We start from the raw sequence: 23786 nt of genomic DNA, 5'->3' as shown, positions 1-23786 counted from the left end.
TTTGGATGCCTTTAATTTCCTTTTGTTGTCTGATTGCTGAGGCTAGGACTTCTAGTACTATGTTGAATAGCAGTGGTGATAATGGACATCCCTGCCGTGTTCCTGACCTTAGCTGAAAAAGCTTTCAGTTTTTCTCCATTGAGAATGATATTTGCGGTGGGTTTTTCATAGATGGCTTTGATAATATTGAGGTGTGTGCCGTCTATCCCTACACTTTGAAGTTTTGATCAGGAAGGGATGCTGTACTTTGTCAAATGCTTTTTCAGCATCTATGGAGAGTATCATATGGTTCTTGTTCTTTCTTTTATTAATGTGTTGTATCACATTGATTGATTTGCGGATGTTGAACCAACCTTGCAGCCCTGGCATAAATCCCACTTGGTCGTGGTGAATAATCCTTTTAATGTACTGTTGAATCCTATTGGCTAGTATTTTGGCGAGAATTTTTGCATCTGTGTTCATCAAGGATATTGGTCTGTAGTTCTCTTTTTTGATGGGATCCTTGTCTGGTTTTGGGATCAAGGTGATGCTGGCCTCATAGAATGAGTTTGGAAGTTTTCCTTCTATTTCTATTTTTTGGAACAGTTTCAGGAGAATAGGAATTAGTTCTTCTTTAAATGTTTGGTAGAATTCCCCCGGGAAGCCATCTGGCCCTGGGCTTTTGTTTGTTTGGAGATTTTTGATGACTGTTTCAATCTCCTTCCTGGTTATGGGTCTGTTCAGGCTTTTTATTTCTTCCTGGTTCAGTTGTGGTAGTTTATATGTCTCTAGGAATGCATCAATTTCTTCGAGATTGTCAAATTTGTTGGCGTAGAGTTGCTCATAGTATGTTCTTATGATTGTATTTCTTTGGTGTTCGTTGTGATCTCTCCTCTTTCATTCATGATTTTATTTATTTGGGTCCTTTCTCTTTTCTTTTTGATAAGTCTGGCCAGGGGTTTATCAATCTTATTAATTCTTTCAAAGAACCAGCTCCTAGTTTCGTTGATTTGTTCTATTGTTTTTTTGGTTTCTATTTCATTGATTTCTGCTCTGATCTTTATGATTTCTCTTCAACTGCTGGGTTTAGGGTTTCTTTCTTGTTCTTTCTCCAGCTCCTTTAGGTGTAGGGTTAGGTTGTGTACCTGAGACCTTTCTTGTTTCTTGAGAAAGGCTTGTACCGCTATATATTTTCCTCTCAGGACTGCCTTTGTTGTGTCCCACAGATTCTGAACTGTTGTGTTTTCATTATCATTTGTTTCCATAAATTTTTTCAATTCTTCTTTAATTTCCTGGTTGACCCATTCATTCTTTTAGAAGGATGCTGTTTAGTCTCCATGTATTTGGGTTCTTTCCAAATTTCCTCTTGTTATTGAGTTCTAGCTTCAGAGCATTGTGGTCTGAAAATATGCAGGGAATGATCCCAATCTTTTGATACCGGTTGAGACTTGATTTAGGACCAAGAATGTGATCTATTCTGGAGAATGTTCCATGTGCACTAGAGAAGAATGTGTATTCTGTTGCTTTGGGATGAAATGTTCTGAATATATCTGTGATGTCCATCTGGTCCAGTGTGTCATTTAAGGCCTTGATTTCCTTGTTGATCTTTTGCTTGGATGATCTGTCCATTTCAGTGAGGGGAGTGTTAAAATCCCCTACTATTATTGTATTCTTGTCGATGTGTTTCTTTGATTTTGTTATTAATTGGTTTATATAGTTGGCTGCTCCCACGTTAGGGGCATAGATATTTAAAAATGTTATATCTTCTTGTTGGATAGTTCCTTTGAGTATGATATAGTGTCCTTCCTCATCTCTTATTATAGTCTTTGGCTTAAAATCTAATTGATCTGATATAAGGATTGCCACTCCTGCTTTCTTCTGATGTCCATTAGCATGGTAAATTCTTTTCCACCCCCTCACTTTAAACCTGGAGGTGTCTTCGGGTTTAAGATGAGTTTCTTGTAGGCAACATATAGATGGGTTTTGTTTTTTTATCCATTCTGATACCCTGTGTCTTTTGATTGGGGCATTTAGCCCATTAACATTCAGGGTAAGTATTGAGAGATATGAATTTAGTGCCATTGTATTGCCTGTAAGGTGACTGTTACTGTTTATTGTCTCTGTTCCTTTCTGATCTACTACTTTTAGGGTCTCTCTTTGCTTAGAGGACCCCTTTCAATATTTCCTGTAGAGCTGGTTTGGTATTTGCCAATTCTTTCAGTTTTTGCTTGTCCTGGAAGCTTTTAATCTCTCCTTCTATTTTCAATGATAGCCTAGCTGGATATAGTATTCTTGGCTGCATGTTTTTCTCCTTTAGTACTCTGAATATATCATGCCAGCTCTTTCTGGCCTGCCAGGTCTCTGTGGATAAGTCTGCTGCCAATCTAATATTTTTACCATTGTACGTTACAGACTTCTTTTCCCGGGCTGCTTTCAGGATCTTTTCTTTGTCACTAAGACTTGTAAATTTTACTATTAGGTGATGGGGTGTGGACCTATTCTTATTGATTTTGAGGGGGGTTCTCTGAACCTCCTGGATTTTGATGCTTGTTCCCTTTGCCATATTGGGGAAATTCCAATAATTCTCTCCAACATACCTTCTGCTCCCCTCTCTGTTTCCTCTTCTTCTGGAATCCCAATTATTCTAATGTTGTTTCGTCTTATGGTGTCACTTATCTCTCGAATTCTCCCCTCGTGGTCCAGTAGCTGTTTGTCCCTCTTTTGCTCAGCTTCTTTATTCTCTGTCATTTGGTCTTCTATATCGCTAATTCTTTCTTCTGCCTCATTTATCCTAGCAGTGAGAGCCTCCATTTTTTATTGCACCTCATTAATAGCTTTTTTGATTTCAACTTGGTTAGATTTTAGTTCTTTTATTTCTCCAGAAAGGGCTTTTATATCTCCCGAGAGGGTTGTTTTAATATCTTCCGTGACTTTTTCAAGCCCGGCTAGAACCTTGAGAATCGTCATTCTGAACTCTATATCAGACATGTTACCAATGTCTGTATTGATTAGGTCCCTAGCCTTTGGTACTGCCTCTTGTTCTTTTTTTTGTTGTGAATTTTTCCGCCTTGTCATTTTGTCCGGATAAGAGTATATGAAGGAGCAAGTAAAATACTAAAAGGGTGGCAACAACCCCAGGAAAATATGCTTTAGCCAAATCAGAAGAGATCCCAAATCGTGAGGTGGGAGAAAGGGGATAAAAAGGGGTTCAGAAAGAAAAAAAAAAAGAAACTATTAAAAAATGAAAGCCAATAAAGAAAAAATACAAAAAGGAAAAAAATATATATATATTAGATAAACTATTTAAAAAACGTTAAAAAAGAAAACGGTAAAAGTTAAAAAAATTTAGCAGAAGAAGAGGAAAAAAAATTGAAAAAGAAAAAAAAAATTAAATTAACTGCAAGGCTAAAGAATCATGGGGAGAAAGCCATGAGTTCCGTGCTTTGCTTTCTTCTCCTCTGGAATTCCGCCGCTCTCCTTGGTATTGAAACTGCGCTCCTTGGTAGGTGAACTTGGTCCTGGCTGGGTTTCTCATTGGTCTTCTGGGGGAGGGGCCTGTTGTAGTGATTCTCAAGCGTCTTTGTCCCAGGTGGAGTTGCACCGCCCTTACCCGGGCCGGGCTGAGTAATCTGCTCGGGTTTGCTGGGTTTGCTTCCGGGAGCTTTTGTTCCCTGAGCGCTTTCCGTAGAGTTCTGGAAGACGTAGAGTTCTGGAAGACGGGAATGAAGATGGTGGCCGCCCGGTCTCCAGCCCGGAGAAGCCGAGAGCCCGGGGCCCCCCTCCTTAGTGCGCCCTCAGAGAACAGCGCCCAATTACTCCCGTCGCCCTGGCCTCCTGCCGCGCTCCGAGCTGACCGAGCCTGCGACCGGTTCAAGGTAACCCCAAGTTTAGAGCTCACTCCTCGGCTCTGTCTATGTAGCCGGCTTCTCTGTTCTAATACTGGTAAGCTCTGCGACACTCAGACACCCCCGATCCTTCTGTGACCCTCTGGGACCTGAGGCTGCCCTGACCCCGCCTGGGCTTCACTGCAGTTAAGCCTCTGGAGCGATGTCCCTCAGCGGAACAGACTTTTAAATATCCCGATTTTGTGCTCCGTTGCTCCGCCGCTCTCCGGGAGCCGGCCCCTCCCCCCGCGGTTTATCTTCCAGTTGCTTTGGATTCACTTCTCCGCCAGTCCTACCTTTCAGATAGTGGTTGATTTTCTGTTTCTAGAATTGCTGTTCTTCTCTTCAATCTCCCGTTGGATTTGTAGGTCTTTGCAATCTTTAGATAAGCTATCTAGCTGATCTCCGCTACCTGAAGTCTCAGCTGCTACTTCTCCGCCATCTTGACTCCTCCCTCTCCATAGTCCTTATTCTTAATTCAAAAATTGCCCCAACAGTGTTTTTATAGATAAATTTTTCCTCCCAAGTCAAGTATCCACCTGAAGACAACATATATAGGCAGCATATAGTTGTCTTGTCTCTTTAGTCTTTTTATTTTATTTTTAAAAAGATTTTATTTATTTATTTGAGAGAGTGTGCACGCAAGAGAAGAGTGGTAGGAAGAGGAAGGGGGAAAGAGTCTCAAGCAGACTCTGTGCTGAACGTGGAAGATGGGCTCGCTCTCACCACCCATGAGATCATGACCTGAGCCGAAACCAAATTGGATGCTTAACTGACTGAGCTAACCAGGCGCCCCTCTTTAGTTCTTTTATTTTTTTAAGAAGATTTTATTTATTTATTTGACAGAGAGACTGAGAGAGGGAACACAAATAGGGGGAGTGGGAGAGGGAGAAGGCGGCTTCCTGCAGAGTTGGGGAACCTGACAAGGGGCTCGATCCCAGGACCCTAGGATCATGACCTGAGCCAAAGGCAGATGCTTAATGACTGGGCCACCCAGGCACCCCCACTTTAGTCCTTTTAAATCTAAAACCATTTCTTTGTCTGTTGGAGCCATGATACTTTTGAAATGTACAGGTCTATTACATTGGTGGCATTGATGTGAATTTGTCTGATTAGTTAAATTGGATTTCAGGTTATTTATTTTTGTTGGGGTTAATATGTGGTGTGGTATTCTTGTCAGTACATCATATCACAAGGCACATGATATAATTTTTTCTATTTTTTAAAGCTTCATTTTTTTAAAGATTTAATTTATTTGACAGAGAGTACACATAAGTCCACAAGCAGGGGGAGCAGCAGGCAGAGGGAAAGGCAGAAGCAGGCCCCCTGCTGAGCAGGGAGGCTGATGTGGGCTCCATCCCAGGACCCTGGCATGATGGATGACCTGACCCAAAGGCAGATGCTTAACTGACTGAGCCACCCATGCACCCTTGTAATTTTTTCTTTTATTGGTGATATTAACTTAGGTTACTTGACTGTGGTTGTTATGCTGGATTAATCCACTATGAATTTAATGATTTATTCCTTTCTAACTAATAAGTAATTCGTAGGATATTACTATGAAACTCTTTAGGTATTCTTTTTCATTATCAAAACTTAACTTACGTGTTTTCTGTTGCAAATAACCGCAAACATGGCAGCTTATAATTATCCAAATGTATTATTTCACAGTTCTTTAGGTCAGGCGTTCAGTGAGCCTTTCTGGGCTCTCCTTAGGGTATCACAAGGCTAAAGTTAACGTATCATTGAGACTGTGTTCCTTTCTGAAAGCTCTGTGGAAAAATCCATGTCTGTGCTCATTTAGGTTGTTGCCAGAATTCAAGTCCTTGTGGTTATAGGTCTACGGTTCCCGTTTCTTGCTGGCTGTTGGCCAGGTTCCTCTGTCTTAGCTTAAGGCTGTTTGTATTTCTTCTCTAATGGCCTCCTCCATGTTCAAAGCCAGCACGTTGAGTCTCATGCTTTGAATCTAACTCCTTTGCTTGCTTCTTCAGCCATCATCTGGATAAATTTATCTACTGTTAAGACTCGTGATTACACTAGCCAAATTCCTTTCACCCCTCCCTCCAATTCTTAAGGTCAGTGGTGCTGTTTTACATAGTACAGTCATGGAAGTGGCATTTCCTCACATTCATAGGTTCTGGAGATTAGGGAGCATGAAATCTTGGGGGCCATATGTAGAAATTCTGCATACTGTAGTATCCATTCATGATTCTTGGCAGAATGATATATTGCTTTGATGGGTTCCAAATGCTGAATAATTCTTATTATTTATATGTTTTAGTTGATATATTGCTATAAGTATATGGGAGGGCTTTACATTCTATTCTCTCTTCATTTGTTTAATTTGTATATGCTAATATTCTTTCTTTGTTAATATATCTATCATTATTTATTTCAGTATTCTTTTGTATCACTTGTGGCAAGTGGGAGGCCCTTCTGTGTGGCTCCCGCTAACCCTTTTACACATCACCATCCTAGAGCACTTCATTACTTTCTGCCCTCATAAGATGTTGAATGTATATTTTGCATTGTCCTTTACCTGGCCCAGAAATCAGTTATTTCTCCAAGGAGTTCCAGTTCCTTTTAGTGAGATACTTTTTTTAGAAAACAACATCTGGTTGTACAGTGTTCTGTTCATTCTCTCCGGGACATCTTTGGTTACAGGCCCTTTCACAGAGAAAGTGGATATCTGTGTTAATATTTTCATGAATTGATATTGATAGTTTTGTTTTTTCATTAATTTATTTTTAAATTCTAGTATAACTAAAATGGAGTTTTATATTATTTTCAGTTGTACAGTATAGTGATTCAGCAATTCTGCACATTAAGAGTGCTCTTAGTCCCTTTCACTTACTTCACCTACCCACCTGCCCTCTGGTAACCACCAATTTCTTTTCTTTTGTTTGTGACTTTTTTTCTTTGTTTTGTTTCTTAAATTCCACATACAAGTGAAATCATATAGTATTTGTCTTTCTCTGACTGACTGACTTTGCTTGGCTTAGCACTATATCCTTTAGATCTATCCATGTTATTGCAAATGGTAACATTTCATTCTTTTTTATGGCTGAGTAATATTTCATGGTAGATACATACCACATTGTCTTTATTCATCTATTGATGGATACTTGGGTTGCTTCCATATATTGGCTATTGTAAATAATCTGCAGTAAACATAGGTGTGCACATATCTTTTCAAATTAGTGTTTTTGTGTTTTGGGGTTAATACCCAGTGGTGGAATTACTGGATCATATGGTAATTCCAATTTTAGTTTTTTGAGGAACCTCTCTATGGTTTTCAATAGTGGCTGCACAGTTTGCGTTCTTGGCAACAGTGCACAAGGGTTCCTTTTTCTTCACATCCTTGCAAACACTTGTGGTTTCTTGTGCTTTAAATTTCTTCTGTTCTGACAGTTCTGAGGTGATATCTCATTGTGGTTTTGATTTGCATTTCCTTGACGATGAGTTGATGTTGAACATCTTTTCATGTTGGCCATCTCTATGTATTCTTTGGAAAAAATTTTTCTTGATGTCTTTTGCCCATTTTTAAATTGGATTATCTGTGGGGTTTTTTTTTTTTTTTGGGTGTTGAGGTGTGTAAGTTCTTTATATATTTTGGATACTAACCCATTATTGGATATGTCATTTGCAAATATCTTCTCCCACTCAGTAGGTTGCCTTTTAGTTTTGTTGATTGTTTCCTTTGCTGTGCAGAAGATTGTGTTTTGATGTAGTTCCCATAGTTTATTTTTGATTTTGTTTCCCTTGCCTCAGAAGACTTACCTAGAAAAATGTTGCTATGGTGGATGTCAGAGAAATTACTGTCTGTGTTCTCTTCTAGGATTTTTATGGTTTCAGATCTCACATTTAGGTCTTCCGTGCATTTTGAGTTTATTTCTGTGTATCGTATAAGAAAGTGGTCCAGTTTCATTTTTTTTTAAGATTTTAATTAATTTATTTATTTATTTGACAGAGAGAGAGAGAGAGAGAGATCACAAGTAGGCAGAGAGGCAGGCAGAGAGAGAGGAGGAAGCAGGCTCCCTGCTGAGCAGAGAGCCGGATGCAGGACTCCATACCAGGACCCTGAGATCATGACCTGAGTTGAAGGCAGAGGCTTAACCTACTGAGCCACCCAGGCACCCTCATTCTTTTGACTATTGTCTGGTTTTCCCAGTATTTGTTGAAGAGACTTTTTCCCATTGCATATTCTTGTCTCTTTTGTTGAAAATTAATCAACCATATAATCTTGGATTTATTTCTGGGCTATTATATTCCATTAATCTATGTGTATTTTATTGTGCCTGTACCATACTTTTGATTACTACTGCTTTATAGTATATCTTGTTCTTCCTTTTCAAGATTGCATTGGTTATTTGGGGGCTTCTGTGGTTCTGTACAAATTTTGGGATTGTTTGTTATAGTTCTGTGAAAAATGCTGTTGGTATTTTGATAGGGATTGCATTAAATGTGTAGATTGCTTTGGTTAATATGGACATTTTAACAGTGTATGTTCTTCCAATCCATGAGCATGGAATGTTTTTCCATTTCCTTGTGTCCTTTCTTTCACAAGTGTTCTTTAGTTTTCAGAGCACATATCTTTTGCGTTTTGGGTTAGGTTTATTCCTAGGTTCTTCTTGGTTTTGGTAAAATTATAAATGGGATTATTTTTTAGTATTTTTTTAGAAATTTTAGAAAAATTTTAGAAAATTTTTTCTAGTACCTCATTATTAGTGCATAGAAATTCAGCAGATTTCTATAGGTTGATGTTATATCCTGCAACTTTATTGAATTTGTGTATCAATTTTACTAGTTTTTTGTTGGTCTTTAGAGTTTCCTTTATTATAGTATCATGTCATCTGGAAATAGTAGAAGTTTGTCTACTTCCTTACCAATTTGGATGGTTTTTATTTCTTTTTATTTTCTGATTCCTATGGCTAAGACTTGCAGTACTATATTCTGTAATAGTGATGAGGGTGGACATCCCATGTTTTGTTCTTCACCTTGAGGGGAAAAGCTCCCAGTTCTTTCCCCATTAAGGATGACGGCAGCTATTTTTTTTTTTTATAAATGGCCTTTATTATTTTGAGGTATGTTCCCACTAAACCTACTTTGAGTGTTTTTGTCATGAATGGATGTCATACTTTGTTGAATCCTTTTTCTGCACCTTTTGATATTATCATATGGTTTTTATCCTTTCTATATTGAATGAGATGTATCTCATTGACATATTTGTGTATATTGACTCACCTTGCATCCCAGGAATAAATCCTGCCTGATCATGGTAAATGATTCTTTAATGTATTGTTGGATTCACTTTCCTAATATTTGGTGAGGAATTTTGCATCTCTGTTCACCAGGGATATTGCCCTTTGATACTCTTTTTAGTGGAGGCTTTATCTGGTTTTGGGGTTACACTGGCCTGATTGAATGAGTTTGAAAGCTTTTTTTCCTCTTCTACTTTTTGGAATAGTTGAGAAGAATAGGTATTAACTCTTCAAATGTTTGGTAGAATTCACCTGTGAACCATCTGATTGTGGATTTAGTTTTCCAATCTGTTTTTGAGTACAGATTCAGTCTTAATGCTGGTATTAGTCTGCTCAAATCAAATTTCTTACTGATTCACTTTTGGGAGATTATGTTTCTAGGAATTTTTCCATTTCTTGTAGGCTGTTCAGTTTGTTGGCATATACTTTTTCATAATATTCTTGTATAATCCTTTGTATTTCTGTGTCGTTGGTTGTTATTTCAACTCTTTTCATTTCCAGTTCTATGTTCTCCATCTTTATTTTTTGATGAGTCTGGATAAGGTTTTCAATTTTGTTGATTTCTTCAAACAACCAGCTCCTGGTTTCAGTGATCTGTTGTATTTTGTTTCTTTTTTACTTCTGCTCTTATTTTTATTTTTAAAGATTTACTTACTTATTTGACAGAGCACATGTGTGCAAGCGGTGGGAGGGGCAGAGAGATGCAGACCCCCATACGAGTGGGGAGCGTGATGCAGGTCTTCATCTTCTAACTGGGAAGATCATGACCTGGGCCTAAACCAGGAGTTGGGCCCTCAACGAGTGAGCCACTCAGGTGCCCATATTTCTGCTCTTATTTTTATTATTTCCTTCTGCTGATGGGTTTAAGTTGTTATTCTTTTTCTAGTTCCTTTAGGTGTAAGTTTATTTGGGGTTTTTCATACTTCTTGAGGTAGGCCTGTTTTGCTATAAACTTCCTTCTTGGAACAGCTGTGTCTGAAAGATTTTGGATTATTGTGTTTTTGTTTTCACTTGTTTACATTTATTTTTAGTTCCTCTTGGATTTCTTGTTTATTTGTCTCATTTACTGTTAATTAGCACATTATTTAATCTTCATGTTTTTTAAAAGATTTTATTTATTTATTTGACAGACAGAGATCACAAGTAGGCAGAGGCAGGCAGAGAGAGAGAGAGGTGCGGGGGAAGCAGGCTCCCTGCTGAGCAGAGAGCCTGATTCAGGGCTTGATCTCAGGACCCTGGGATCATGACCTGAGCTGAAGGCAGAGGCTTTAACTCACTGAGCCACCCAGGTACCCCCTAATCTTCATGTTTTTATGTGTTCTCCACATTTTTTTCTTGTGGTTGATTTTAGTTTCATAGTGCTAGTGTTAGAAAAGATACATGGTATGACTTCTACCTTTTTGAATTTTTGGAGACTTGTTTTGTGGCCTAATATATCATCTGTTTTGGGGAATGCTCCATGTGTATGAGAAAAGAATGTGTATTCTGCTGTTTTAGGATGGAATGTTCTGAATTTATCTATTGGATTCATATGTTCCAATGTGTCCTTCAAAGCCACTATTTACTTTTTGATTTTTTGTTTGGATGATCTATTGATATAAATTAAATCCCCTACCGTTATTGAATTACTATCAATTGCTTCCTTTAGGTTTGTTATTAGCTGCTTTGTTTTTATGTGTGCTACCATGTTGGGTTCATATATATTTGCAGTTGTTACATTTTCTTTTTGGATTGTTCCCTTTATGATTATGTAGTCTCCTTTTTTGTCTGTTACAGTCGATGTTTTAAAGTCTATTTTGTCCTATATAAATATTGCTAGTTTAGCTTTCTTTTCACTTCCTTTCACATAATAAATGTTTTTCCATCCTTCACTTTCAACATGCATGTATCTTTAGGTCTGAAGTGAGTCTTTTGTAGGTAGCACATAGATGGATCTTGCTTTGTTATTGCTTCCTTCACTTTTATGTCTTTTGATTGGAGTATTTAGTCCATTTACATTCAAAGTAATTATTAATAGTTATGTATTTATTGGCATGTTGTTATCTGTTTTATGATTGTTTTTGTAGTACTTCTATCTCACTTCTCTTGCTCTCTTCTCATTGTTTGCTTCTGTTCATTAGTGATATGCTTGGATTCCTTTCTCTTTATGTTTTGTGTATCCCTTACCAGCTTTTGACTTGTGGTTACCATTATGCTTATATATATCATCTTCTGAATATAAGCTGATGGTTGATTAAGTTCGAACCCATTCCTAACACACTAAAGTTTTACTTTTCTCCCCACCCCACCATGTTTTCATATATGGTGTCTTATTTTTTATCCTTTTATTTTGTGAATTCTTCTATTTCTTAGATTTACTTAATTTTACTGCTTTTGTGCTTCCTTTCTTCTTACTCCTTAGGGTATAATCTTCTCACTCAGATTATCCCTCTTAACATTTCTTGTAGGGCAGGTTTAGTAGTGATGAATTTAAGTTTTATTTGTCTGGGAGCTCTTTATCTATCTATCCTTCTGTGAATGATAGCATTGTTGGTAGAATACTCTTTTTTGTTCAAATTTTTATAAATTCCAGTTAGTTAACATAATAGTATAATACTGGTTTCAGGAGTAGAACTTAGTGCTTGATCACTTACATATAAAACCCAGTGCTCATTACAACAAGTACTTTGCTAAATACCCATGACCTACTCAGCCCATCCCCCACCTGCCTTCTTCCATCAACCCTCCATTTGTTCTCTGTCATTAAGAGTCTCCTTTGGTTTATTTTCCTCGCACATTTTCCCCCCTTCCCATATGTTCATCTGTTTTGTTTTTTAAACTTCACATATGAGTGAAATCATATAGTATTTGTATGTCTTTGACTAACTTATTTTCACTTAACGTAACACACTTTAGATCCATCCATGTCAATGAAATGGCAAGATTTCATTCTTTTTGATGACTGAGTAATATTCCTCTGTGTGTGTGTGTGTGTGTGTGTGTGTGTGTGTGTGTGTGTACACACCACATCTCCATTCATCGGTGGATTGACCTTTGGGCTCTCCCCATAGTTTGGCTATTGTTGATACTGCTGTAAACATTGGGGTGCATGTACCCTTTCAAATCTGCAATTTTGTATCCTTTTGGTAAATACCTAATAGCGTAATTTTTGGGTCATAGGATAGGTCTGTTTTCTCTTTCTGAGGAAACTTCATACTATTTTCCAGAGTGGCTGCACCAGCTGCATTCCCAACAGTGTAAGAGGTTTCCCCTCCTCCACATTCTCACCAATATCCATTGTTTCCTGACTTGTTAATTTTAGCCATTCTGACAGGTGTCAGGTGTTATCTCATTGAAGTTTTGATTTGTATTTCTCTGATGATCACTCATGTCAAGCGTGGTTTCATAGGTCTGTTGGGCGTTTGTATGTCTAGGGTAGCTATTTTTAACATTTAGTGATGTTGAGCATCTTTTCATATGTTTGCTGGTCAGATTTTTGTCTGAATATTGATGCCATGACTTTATTTTTTCATACTTTATATATATATATTTTTAAATATTTTATGTTTATTTGTCAGAGAGAGAGAGGGAGAGAGAGCGAGCACAGGCAGACAGGGAGAAGCAGGCTCCCCGCCAAGCAAGGAGCCCGATGCGGGACTCGATCCCAGGACGCTGGGATCATGACCTGAGCCGAAGGCAGCCGCTCAACCAACTGAGCCACCCAGGCGTCCCCAATACTTTATATTTTTTAAATATTAAATGATTTACTGTAATAAAGTATTTTCAAATTTATCTTATTTTATTTTTTTTTAAGATTTTATTTATTTGTTTGTCAGAGAGAGAGAGAGAGAGAGAGCACAGGCAGACAGCGTGGTAGAGGGAGAAGCAGGCTCCCTGCGGAGCAAGGAGCCCGACGCGGGACTCGATCCCAGGACCCTGGGATCATGACCTGAGCCGAAGGCAGCCGCTCAACCAACTGAGCCACCCAGGCGTCCCCAATACTTTATATTTTTTAAATATTAAACGATTTACTGTAATAAAGTATTTTCAAATTTAAATTTTTTCATTATTTAATGAGCAGATATTATGTATCATTTATTGTTTAGGTAATGATAGAAAATGCTGAGCAAAAGAACACATGGACCCAGCCTTATAACATGAGTAAAACATTAACAAGACAATCATAAAGATAAGTATATACTACAACTTTAGACACCATTAGGAAAGAGAGGTATCCAGTGCCATACAAGTTTATAGTGAGGAGATAAAGGCACTTACCAACCGCATTGGATTGTCTTTTTTGAGAAGATGTCTGTTCATGCCTTCTGCCCATTTCTTAACTGGGTTATTCATTTTTTTGGGTGATCAGTTTGATAAGTTCTTTATAGATTTTGGATAATGACCCTTTATCAGATATGTCATTTGTAGATATCTTCTCTTATTTTATAGGCTGCCTTTTAATTTTGTTGATTGTTTCCTTTGCTGTGTGGAAGTTTTTTTTATTCTGATGAAGTCCCAGTAGTTCGTTTTTGCTTTTGTTTCCCTTGCCTCTAGTCAACATGTCTAGTAAGAAGTTGCTACAGCAGAGGTCAAAGAGGTTTCTGCCTGTGTTCTCTACTAGGATTTTGTTGGTTTCCTGTCTCACATTTAGGTCTTTAATCCATTTTGAATTTATTTATGTATATGATGTAGAAAAATGGTCCAATTTTATTTTTCTGCACGTTGCTGTCCAGTTTTCCCACCACCATTTGTTGAAGAGACTGTCTTTTCTCCATTGGATATTCTTTCCTGTTTTGTTGAAGATTAGTTGAACACAAAGTTGAGGGTCCATTTCTGAACTCTCTATTCTGTTCCATTGATTTAAGTGTCTTTTTTTGTGTCAGTTCCATACTGTCTTGATCACTGTAGCTTTGTAATATAGCTTGATGTCTGGAATTGTGATACCAACATTTTTTTAATTGTCTGACCCATTCAAACAATTTATTTTCAACGTAAACATATAAACTCAACATGAGATGCCTAACTAAAGCAAGCAGCACCAACAAAACCGAGACAGTTTCTCTTCTTCTAAGGTTTAGGATTTGCCCAGAATTCCTTATACATGGAATAGCCCATACCGAGAGTCATTGCTCCCACAACAAAGCCTTGGGCTGTCACACACGTGTCAATCAGGTGAACAGACATTTTAGTATTTCCCCTGCTCTTCAATTTATATAATCCCTATGTCACAATTGCTGCAGATGCCACCATTCCAATGGGAACAAAAAACTCCTCTCTGGCTTTTGGGATAAGTTTAGATCCCTAGTCTTCATCATATGAAGAAAGAGAAACATCTGTGCCAGTTGACATAGTGGCTGAAGAATCCTCCTACACTGAGAGGACTTAGGCTCCTGGTAATAAATATATTTTAACTATCTATCTTCTTCCAATCCTTGAGCATGGAATGTTTTTTCGTTTCTTTGCGCCCTCTTTAGTTTCTTCCATCAGTGTTTTATAGTTTAGAGAGTACAGATCTTTTATCTCTTTGGTTAGATTTATTCCTAGGTATCTTATGGGTTTTGGTGCAGTTGTAAATGGGAGCGATTCCTTGATTATTTTTTTCTCCTGCTTCATTATTGGTGTATTGGTGTATAGAAATGCATCCAATTTCTGTACATTGATTTTGCTGAATTCATGTGCTAGTTCTAGCATTTCTGTGTGTGTGTAATCTTTCTGGTTTTCTTTTTTTTTTTTAAGATTTTATTTATTTATTTGACAGACAGAGATCACAAGTAGGCAGAGAGGCAGGCAGAGACAGAGGAGGAAGCAGGCTCTCCACTGAGCAGAGAGCCCGACGCAGGGCTCGATCCCAGGACCTGGGGATCATGACCTGAGCTGAAGGCAGAGGCTTTAACCCACTGAGCCACCCAGGCACCCCATCTGGTTTTCTACATAGAGTATCATGTCATCTGCAAATAGTGAAAGTTTGACTTCTTTCTTGCCAATTTGGATGTCTTTTCTTTTTGTTTGATTTCTGAGACTAAGACCATCCAGTAGTACGTTAAATAGTAATGGTGAGAGTGGATATCCCTGTCTTGTTCCTGACCGTAGAGGAAAAACTATCCTTTTTTCTGCATTGAGGTTATTGGCTGTGGGTCTTTGGTATATGGGCTTTGTGATGTTGAGGTATGTTCTACCTATACCTTAATTGCTGAGCAAGAATGGATGCTGTATTTTGTCAAATGCTTTTTCTCCATCTATTTGAAAGGATCATATGATTCTTTTCCTTTCTTTTATTAATGTGGTTTATCACATTGATTTGCATATATTGAACTGACCCTGCAGCCCAGGAATAAATCCCACTTGATCATGGTGAATAATCCTTTTAATGTATTGTTTGGTTTGATTTGCCAGTTTCTTGTTGAGAACTTTTGCATTCTGTTTCATCAAGGATCTTGGCCTGTAATTGTGCTTTGTAGTGGGGTCTTTGTATGGTTTTGGAATCAAAGTAATCCTGGTTTTGTAGAAAGATCTTGGATGTTTTCCTTCCCTTTCTACTTTTTGAGTATTTTGAGAGGACTAAGCATTACTTCTTTAAATGTCTGTTAAAATTCCCCTGGGAAGCTCTCTGGGCCTGAACTTTTGTTTGTTGGGAGATTTATTTTTTTAAGATTTATTTATTTATTTATATGAGAGAGAGAGAGCGCGCTCGCGAGAGCGAGAGAGAGAGAGAGAAAGTTGAGGGGAGGAGCAGAGGGAGAAGCAGACTCCCTGCTGAGCCTAAGGCAGATGCTTAACTGACTGAGCCACCCAGGTGCCCCTGTTGAGAGTTTTTTTCTTTAAGATTTTTTTTTTAAGATTTTATTTATTTATTTGACAGACAGAGATCACAAGTAGGCAGAGAGGCAGGTGGGGGGGGGGGAAGCAGGCTCCCCGCTGAGCAGAGAGCCCGATGTGGGGCTCGATCCAAGGGCTCTGAGATCATGACCTGAGCCGAAGGCAGAGGCTTTAACCCACTGAGCCACCCAGGCGCCCGGGAGATATTTTTTTTAACATTTTATTTATTTGACAGAGAGTCAGGGAGAGAGTTGACAGAGAGACAGCAAGAGAGGGAACACAAGCAGGGGGAGTGGGAGAGGGAGAGGCAGGCTTCCCGCCGAGCAGGGAGCCTGATGTGGGCACCAGGGCTTGATCCCAGCACTGTGAGATTATGACCTGAGCCGAAGGCAGCCACTTAATGACTGAGCCACCAGGTGATTTTTGATTACTGATTATTGATTACTCAGTTTAAGTTTTCTATTGCTGTTTTGGTTTTGGTAATTTGTGTGTTTCTAGGAATTTATCTTCTAGTTTGCCCAGTTGGCAAGTAATTTTTCATAATATTCTCTTATAATTGTTTGTATTTCTGTGGCATTGGTTGTAATTTCTCCTCTTTCATTGGTGGTTTCATTTATTTGGGTCCTTTCTTTTTTTAATTCTGGCTAGTGGTTCATCAGTTTTATTAATTCTTTCAGTGAATGAGCTCTCATTTTCATTGGTCTGTTCTGTTTTTTTTTTGTTTTGTTTTGTTTTTGTTGTTTATATATCCTTTTTTTCTGCTCTAATCTTTATTATTTCCCTTCTTCTGCTGGTTTTCACTTGCCCTTCCTTTTTCTGGTTCCTTTAGGTTTGAGTTCAAGTTGTTATTTGAGCCTTTTCTTGCTTCTTAATGTAGGCCTATATTTCAGTGTACTTCCCTCTTAGGACTGCCTTTGCTGCATCCGAAAGGTTTTGGACTGTTGTATTTTCATTTTCATTTGTTTCCATGTATTTTTTTATTTCTTCTTTGGTTTCCTGGTTAACCCTTTTATTCTTTAGTAGGATGCTCTTTAACCCCTGTGTATTTGTGGTCTTTCCAATTTTTTTCTTGTGTTTGACTTAAAGATTCCTAGTATTACGATCTGAAAATATGAATGGTCTGATCTCCATCTTTTTGTACTTGTTTAGGGCTGATTTGTGATCCAATATGTGATCTATTCTGGAGAATGTCCATGTGCACTTGAGAAGAATGTGTGTTCTGCTCCTTTAGGATAAAATATTCTGTAATTTTAATATCCTCTTTTTATCACTATTTTTTGCCATTTTAATTACTGTGTGTCTTGGTATGGACCTCCTTGGGTTGATTTTGGGGGGGGGGTCTCTCTCTACCTCTCTGTGGATCTGGATTTCTGTTTCCTTCTTTAGATGTGGTAATTTTTCAGGTATTATTTCTGCAAATAAACATTCTGCCCCATTTTGTCTTTCTTCTCTTTCTGGGATCCGTATACGTTCCTATGCTTGATGGTGTTGCTGCGTTCCTTTAATCTTTTCTCATTTTTTATTCTGTTGTTTCTCTTGTGTAGCTTGATTACCTTCCAGTACTCTGTCTTCAAGGTCACTGATGTGTTTTTGTGCTTCCTCTAGTCTACTATTTATTCCCTCTAGTGTAGTTTTAATTTCATTTATTGTGTTCTTCATCTCTGCTTGGTTATTTTTTTAAAGATTTTATTTATTTGTTAGAGAGAGAGAGAGAGAGATCACAAGTAGGCAGAGCAGCAGGCGGGGAAGCAGGCTCCCTGCTGAGCAGAGAGCTGGATGTGGGGCTTGATCCCAGGACCCTGAGATCATGACCTGAGCCGAAGGCAGAGGCTTAACCCACTGAGCCATCCAGGTGCCCCAAATGCTTTTTTTTTTTTTTTTTTTTTTTGTATTTTATATTTCTTTTTGAGGTTCTCAGTGAGATCCTCCGCTCTTGTCAGTTCTAGTGAGTATCTCTAGGACCATTACATTAAATTTCTCTCCGGCATGTTGCTTATCTCTGTTTTGCTTGCTTTTCTTCCTGTCATTCCCCTCCCCCCATTTGGTGCATATTTTTTTTCTCATGTTGTGTCACTCTTTGTCATTTATATGTGTTAGAAAAGTCATCTATGTGTTTTACACTTGTAAGTAATGGTCCTTTGAGGAAGATTTCGGAGGTGTCTCCTGTATGTGTTGTGTGCACCATACTCTTGTGCCTGAGCCACAGATTTCTTCAGTGCAGTTGGATCCAGTGGCTCCCTTTGTCTATTAGGGGCAAAGTTTAGTCCCTGCATTGTTAATAGGCCAGTCTGGGGACAGCTTGTGCTTGAGTTGGCTTATATAAGACATTTGCAGGGCGCACTCTTAACTGGACTGCAGAGTACTCTCCGTGTATTGTCCCCTGAGACTTGCATAAGTGAGTGGGGCCTGCTATCATACCATTTGTCTGCCCTCAGTCTTCTGCAGGGCTGCATTTGAACTGGTCTGTGTGCTTATTTGTCTCTTCCCCCAGGGCATGAGTCATTTTGTATTGGTTCTAGCCACTTTTAGGTCTGCTTGCACAATGCCAGTGTTTTGGTTCCTCTTTAGGTGGACTTTTGCTGTTGGGTTCATTGGGCCATATTGGAAGGAGAGGGGGTATGGGCAGGGCCCATAGTATCAGCAACGTATGCACTAATCTGCTCTAGAGGGGACCTGGAGATGCTTTAGAGAACTCTAACTGAGGGCATGGTGTACTGTTTGCGAGTGAGGTGGAGTGTTCTCTGGTCCCTGGTATCAGGACTAGGGATTGGGGAGGTTAAGTAGCACCTGCCCACTCTTTTGTTCTTGGAGTAGTCTCCTGAAGATCCCTTCCCCTCCTGTGCAGGTTCTCAGATAAGTAAATACACCAATTTCCTTCCTGTAAACTTGCTTCTATGCGGTATCTCACTGGGGTTGTTTTTCATGCTGGCTCTTTAAGGGCAGGGACTCCATTTCCTCTTGCTCTGTGGTTTTCCCAGAGCCCAGCCTGCCGATTTTTAAAGTTCAAAGTATTGAGCCCCACTGATTATGAGAATTTTCAGTGTTGAGTTTCTCTCATTTTCAAAGCCAAATGTTATGGGGCTCCTTTCCAGTGAAGGCCCCCCATGCCTGGGGAACCTGGTATGGGGTCTGCTCTTCTCTCTTCTCTGTGCTTGTGGTTTCCTTTACTCTTGCAGACAGTCTCTGGGTCACTTTTGTTCTTAACCATGTCTGTGCCCTCTCTACCATTTAAAAAAATTTTTTTTAAGACTTTATTTATTTATTTGACAGATAGAGATCACAAGTAGGCAGAGAGGCAGGCAGAGAGAGAGAGAGAGGAGGAAGCAGGCTCTCCACTGAGCAGAGAGCCCAATGCAGGGCTCGATCCCAGAACCCTGAGATCATGACCTGAGCCGAAGGCAGAGGCTTAACCCACTGAGCCACCCAGGTGCCCCCTCTCTACCATTTTTGATGTGACCTCTTCTCTATGATTGCTGTGGAGAATCTGTTTTAAAAGTCTTTGGCTTGTTTTCTGTGTTATTTACACTGATGTAGGTGTTATTTAGGTGTTTCCATGGGTGGATGGTTGCTTAGGACCCTTCTACTCTATTGTCGTCTCCTAAAGTTGATATTGATACTTTTAATTTTAATTTCTTACCTCAGATTTCATTGTAGTCTTCCTCTTTTTGTATTTTAACTTCTTTCTGTAATAGAGAAATCTGGCTCTGCTATCCTCATTTCTTGTACTCATTTGCTCAGTCCTCATGTTATCTTCCTGGTTTCAAATTTGCTAACCATACCATCACAACAGAGAAACCTAACTAGCATTAAGTATTTGTTTTAAATTCTCTTTGTCTTTAGAATGACATTATATTGTCAGAGTTCTGTGTTTGGGTAGATGGGGAATTATGCCTCTGGTGGTGGTAGACTAGCTTCATTTGCACAAGCAGATTATCTCCCACAGATATAAAGTCTGGCCAAAATACTGAAAATAATTATTTGAAGGAACTGGAAAGTGACAAAAAGCAGACACAAATGGGAGGGGAGTGAACACATGGAGGAAGGAGATACTATTAGTGGATTCCCACTTGTTAAGCCTTTTTTCCTTATGGAAAGTGCCAGTTAGCTCAGTCGGGGGCAGTTAAGATTGGATAGAAATCTGCATTCATATTGGATGAAGTATGAAGAAATTTAGGGGAACCCTAGCAGCTTTTGTAAAATGAAGGGGGTGGATTCCATTCAAAAGAGAGCTACAAATTGAGAACTCCAAAAGCTTCAAAAACTCCAACCATACCTGTGATTGAATTGTTCAAGTGCAGCCCAGATTCCAGGTAGCTCAGTTATGGGCTAAAAGAACAGTAGAAAACTTTTAGTTGGTTCCAGTAAGGGTAAACAGTTTGGGGTTTGATTTCAACTAAGTTAACTGCCTGCATCCTCATAACAGAAATATCAGCTCTTTGGAGGAACATAGTGGGCTGCAGTGTCTTCATTTTATCTTTAAACAAATGACCTGTACCAATCCAAAAATACTAGGTAGATGAAATAAGAAGAAATGTGACCCATGCTTGAAAAGGAAAGACAATCAGTAGATACCAATCTGCAGATGACTCCAGCTTTGAGATTAACAAACAAGAATATGAAAGCAGCAATTACAACTAAGCTCAAGCACAAAAAGGCAAATACATTTATGATGAAAAGAGAGATAGGAAATCTTCGCATAGACATAAAAACTGTAAAACCCCATTTTGAAATTCTAGAACTAAAAAATACAATTTTGAATAACACATCATTGTACTTGACAGGAGATTAAAGGTAGCAGTATAAGTGTTAGTGAATTTGATGACAGACTAATAGACTTTATCCATTTGAGACTAGAAAACATTAAAAAAGAAAGTGTGTGGATTCTTGCTCTTCAAAGCCTTTCCCCAGTAAAACTGTATAGTTATCAATCAAATGCATGCAAAGAGTAAGAATGTGTAATCCATGCTCAGGAAAAAAAAGTCAGTGGAAATTCTCAGTGAGCCCAGCATTTTATAGTTATTCATATACTAATTTTGCATATATTTTGTTAGGTTTTTACATAAGTGTTTCAGGTATTTGGGGTGCTATTTTAAAATCTGTTGTTACATGTATTTTGTATTTTATTTGTTCATTGCAGGTATGTTGGAATTTTATTCTCATTTTATGTTGTCCTTGAATCCTGTGAACTTGCTGTAGGGAGGATTTTTGTTTATTTTTTTGCCTTGTTGATTCCTTGGAATTTTCCACATAATCTTGTCTGAAAATAGGGACAGTTTTAGTTGTTTCATCTGTGCTCATTTTAATTCTGTTTCTTGCCTCATTATGCTGGATAGGAGTTTTTATATTTTCCATTATTATCTTGAATGGTGATGGCAGATGTTCTCTTAATGTTTCTGATTTTGGTGGTAAAACAGTCTTTCACTGTTAAGTATGATGGTTCCTGTATAAATGATTTTTGTAAATACTCTATCAAGTTGAGGATGTTTCCCTCTATTCCTAGTCTTCTGATGGTTTTTTACAGTGATGTTTATATTCAGATAATTATAGATTCACATACAGTTGTAACAACTAATATAGAGATCTTATATACACTTAGTCTATTTTCCCCATAATGGTAACACTTTCTCAAGCTATAATATGTTATTGTAACCAAGTTATTGATATCTACAGATCTGGTTCAGATTTCCTAAGTTTTCCTTTACTTGTATGGTTTATTGAGTTTTATACAGTTTTATTACTTGGGTTGCTTCATAGCTCCACCTCTATTGTCATATATCCACTGTCACAGATTAGTCATCTTGCCCTTTCATAATCATGCTCACCTCCCTAACCGACTGCTACCCAGGCCTAACACCTGGCAATCACTAATCTGTCCTCCATTTCTAAAGGTCTGTCATTTGAAACATGTTAAACAAATGTAATTATAGATTTGTATGTATTTGGGATTTGTTTTTTTCACTTAGCGTAATTCCCTAAAGATTCATCTGAGTTTTAGCATGTACCAGTAGTTATTTCCTTCTTATTGCAGTGTAGTAGTGTTCCATGGTATGGATATACTACAGTTTGTTTAACCATTCACCTGTTAAGGGACATCTGGGCTGATTCCATATTTGAGATATTACAAATAGAACTGCTGGTAAACATTTGTGTGAGCTACATTTTCATTTCTCTGGGATAAATGCCTAGGAGTGCAGTTGGTGGGGTCATATGATGGTTGCTTGTTTATTTTAAGATACTCCTACTAAACTGTAAACTGAGTTCCAGAGGGGACACACCATTTTATATTCCCAAAACAACGTATGAGTGACTCAGTTTCTCTGCATCTATACCAGCATTTGGTGTTATCATTGTTTGCTTTTTAATTTGATGTATTGCGGTAGATAATTAATGATATCTTGGGGTTTTAATTGGCATTTCCCTAATGACTAATAACACTTTTAACACTGTTATTGAGATATACTTTGTATAGCATAAAATTTACCCATTTAAAGTACATAATTTAGTAGTTTTTATATTTCACAGATACGTGTAACCATCACCATAATTGTATAACCTTTTTATCACATTGAAAGAAACATCCCCATCCCCTCACTAATGTATCAAGCAACCTCACTAATCTTTCTTGGTTTTATGGATTTCCCTCTGGACTTTTCTTATGCATGGCATTGTATAATATGTGATCTTTTGTGACTGGCTTCTTTGACTTAGTATAATCTGTTCAAGGTTTATCTGTGTTGTAGCATGTTTTAATACTTAATTCCTTTTTATGGCCAAGTAACATTCTTTTATATGACATTTGTTTTATCTGTTCATGGATATTTGTCTTGTTTATAGCTTTTGGCTGTTGTGAATAATGCTGCTATAAACATTTGTAAACAAGTTTGTATATGGCAGTGTATTTTCATTTTTCTTGGGTACACACTTATGACTAGGATTGCTAAGTTGTATGGTAACTACATTAAATCCTTTGAGGAAATGCCAAAATGTTTTCCAAAGTGGCTGCACCTTTTTATGTTCCCATCCGCAGTGCATGAGGATTCTGATTTCTTTGCATCCATGACAACAATTATTTTGACTTTTTGATTTTTAGCCTTCCTAGTGCATGTGAAGTAGCCTCTCATTTTGGATTTCGTTTTCATTTATCTTATGGCTGATGATATGCTCAATATCAATATCTTTTCATGTGCTTGTTGGTAATTTGTATATATTTTCCTTGGAGAATTGTCTCTTCAGACCATTTGCCCAGTTTTTAATTGGGTATTTGTTTGTGTTACTGACTTTTAGCATTCTTTATATATTCCAGACTTTTTATTATGATAAAATTTAGCATTTTAACCAATTTTAAGTATACAGTTCTCTGGCATTATGTACATTCATGTGGTTGTGCAAACATCACCACCATCTATCTCCAGAACTTTTCTTCTTTAAAGGAAACTCTGTACCCATTAAGCACTAACTTTCCAATCCTCTCTTCCCTAGCTTCTGACAGCCACCATTCTACTTTCTGTCTCTATAACCTTGACTATTTTAGGATCCTCATATAAGTGGGAGGGCTAATACAGTTTTTGTCCTCTTGTGTCTGGCTTATTTTACTTAGCATAATGGCCTTCAAGGTTCATCAGTGTTGTGGCCTGTATCAGAATGACCTTTTTAAAGCTGAATAGCATTCCATTGTATGTACATAGCATATTTTGTTATTCATCTTTCAAGGAGAACTTGGGTCAGATATATGATTTGCGAATAATTTTCTCCTGTTTTGTTGGTTGACTTTCATCTTCTTGATGGTGTCCTTTGAAGCAGAAAAGCTTTTGATTTTGATAAAGTACAGTTAATCTAATTTTCTTTTTATTGCTCATGTTTTTGGTAT

The 23786-nt window shown here is 38.0% G+C and overlaps 1 protein-coding gene and 1 pseudogene across 7 annotated transcripts in view; one reads left to right on the top strand and one right to left on the bottom strand.

Moving 5' to 3' along the window:
• The window catches only part of ATRX (ATRX chromatin remodeler), a 315263-nt gene that overhangs the window by 62706 nt on the left and 228771 nt on the right, over positions 1 to 23786 (top strand). The gene's annotated exons all lie outside the window — the stretch shown is intronic.
• Positions 14070 to 14452, bottom strand: LOC125091284 (HIG1 domain family member 1A, mitochondrial-like; annotated as a pseudogene).

This window comes from Lutra lutra, chromosome X (assembly GCF_902655055.1).
Source record: "Lutra lutra chromosome X, mLutLut1.2, whole genome shotgun sequence".
In the NCBI taxonomy this organism is placed as follows: domain Eukaryota; kingdom Metazoa; phylum Chordata; class Mammalia; order Carnivora; family Mustelidae; genus Lutra; species Lutra lutra.
This window is presented reverse-complemented; position numbering and strand designations above follow the sequence as displayed.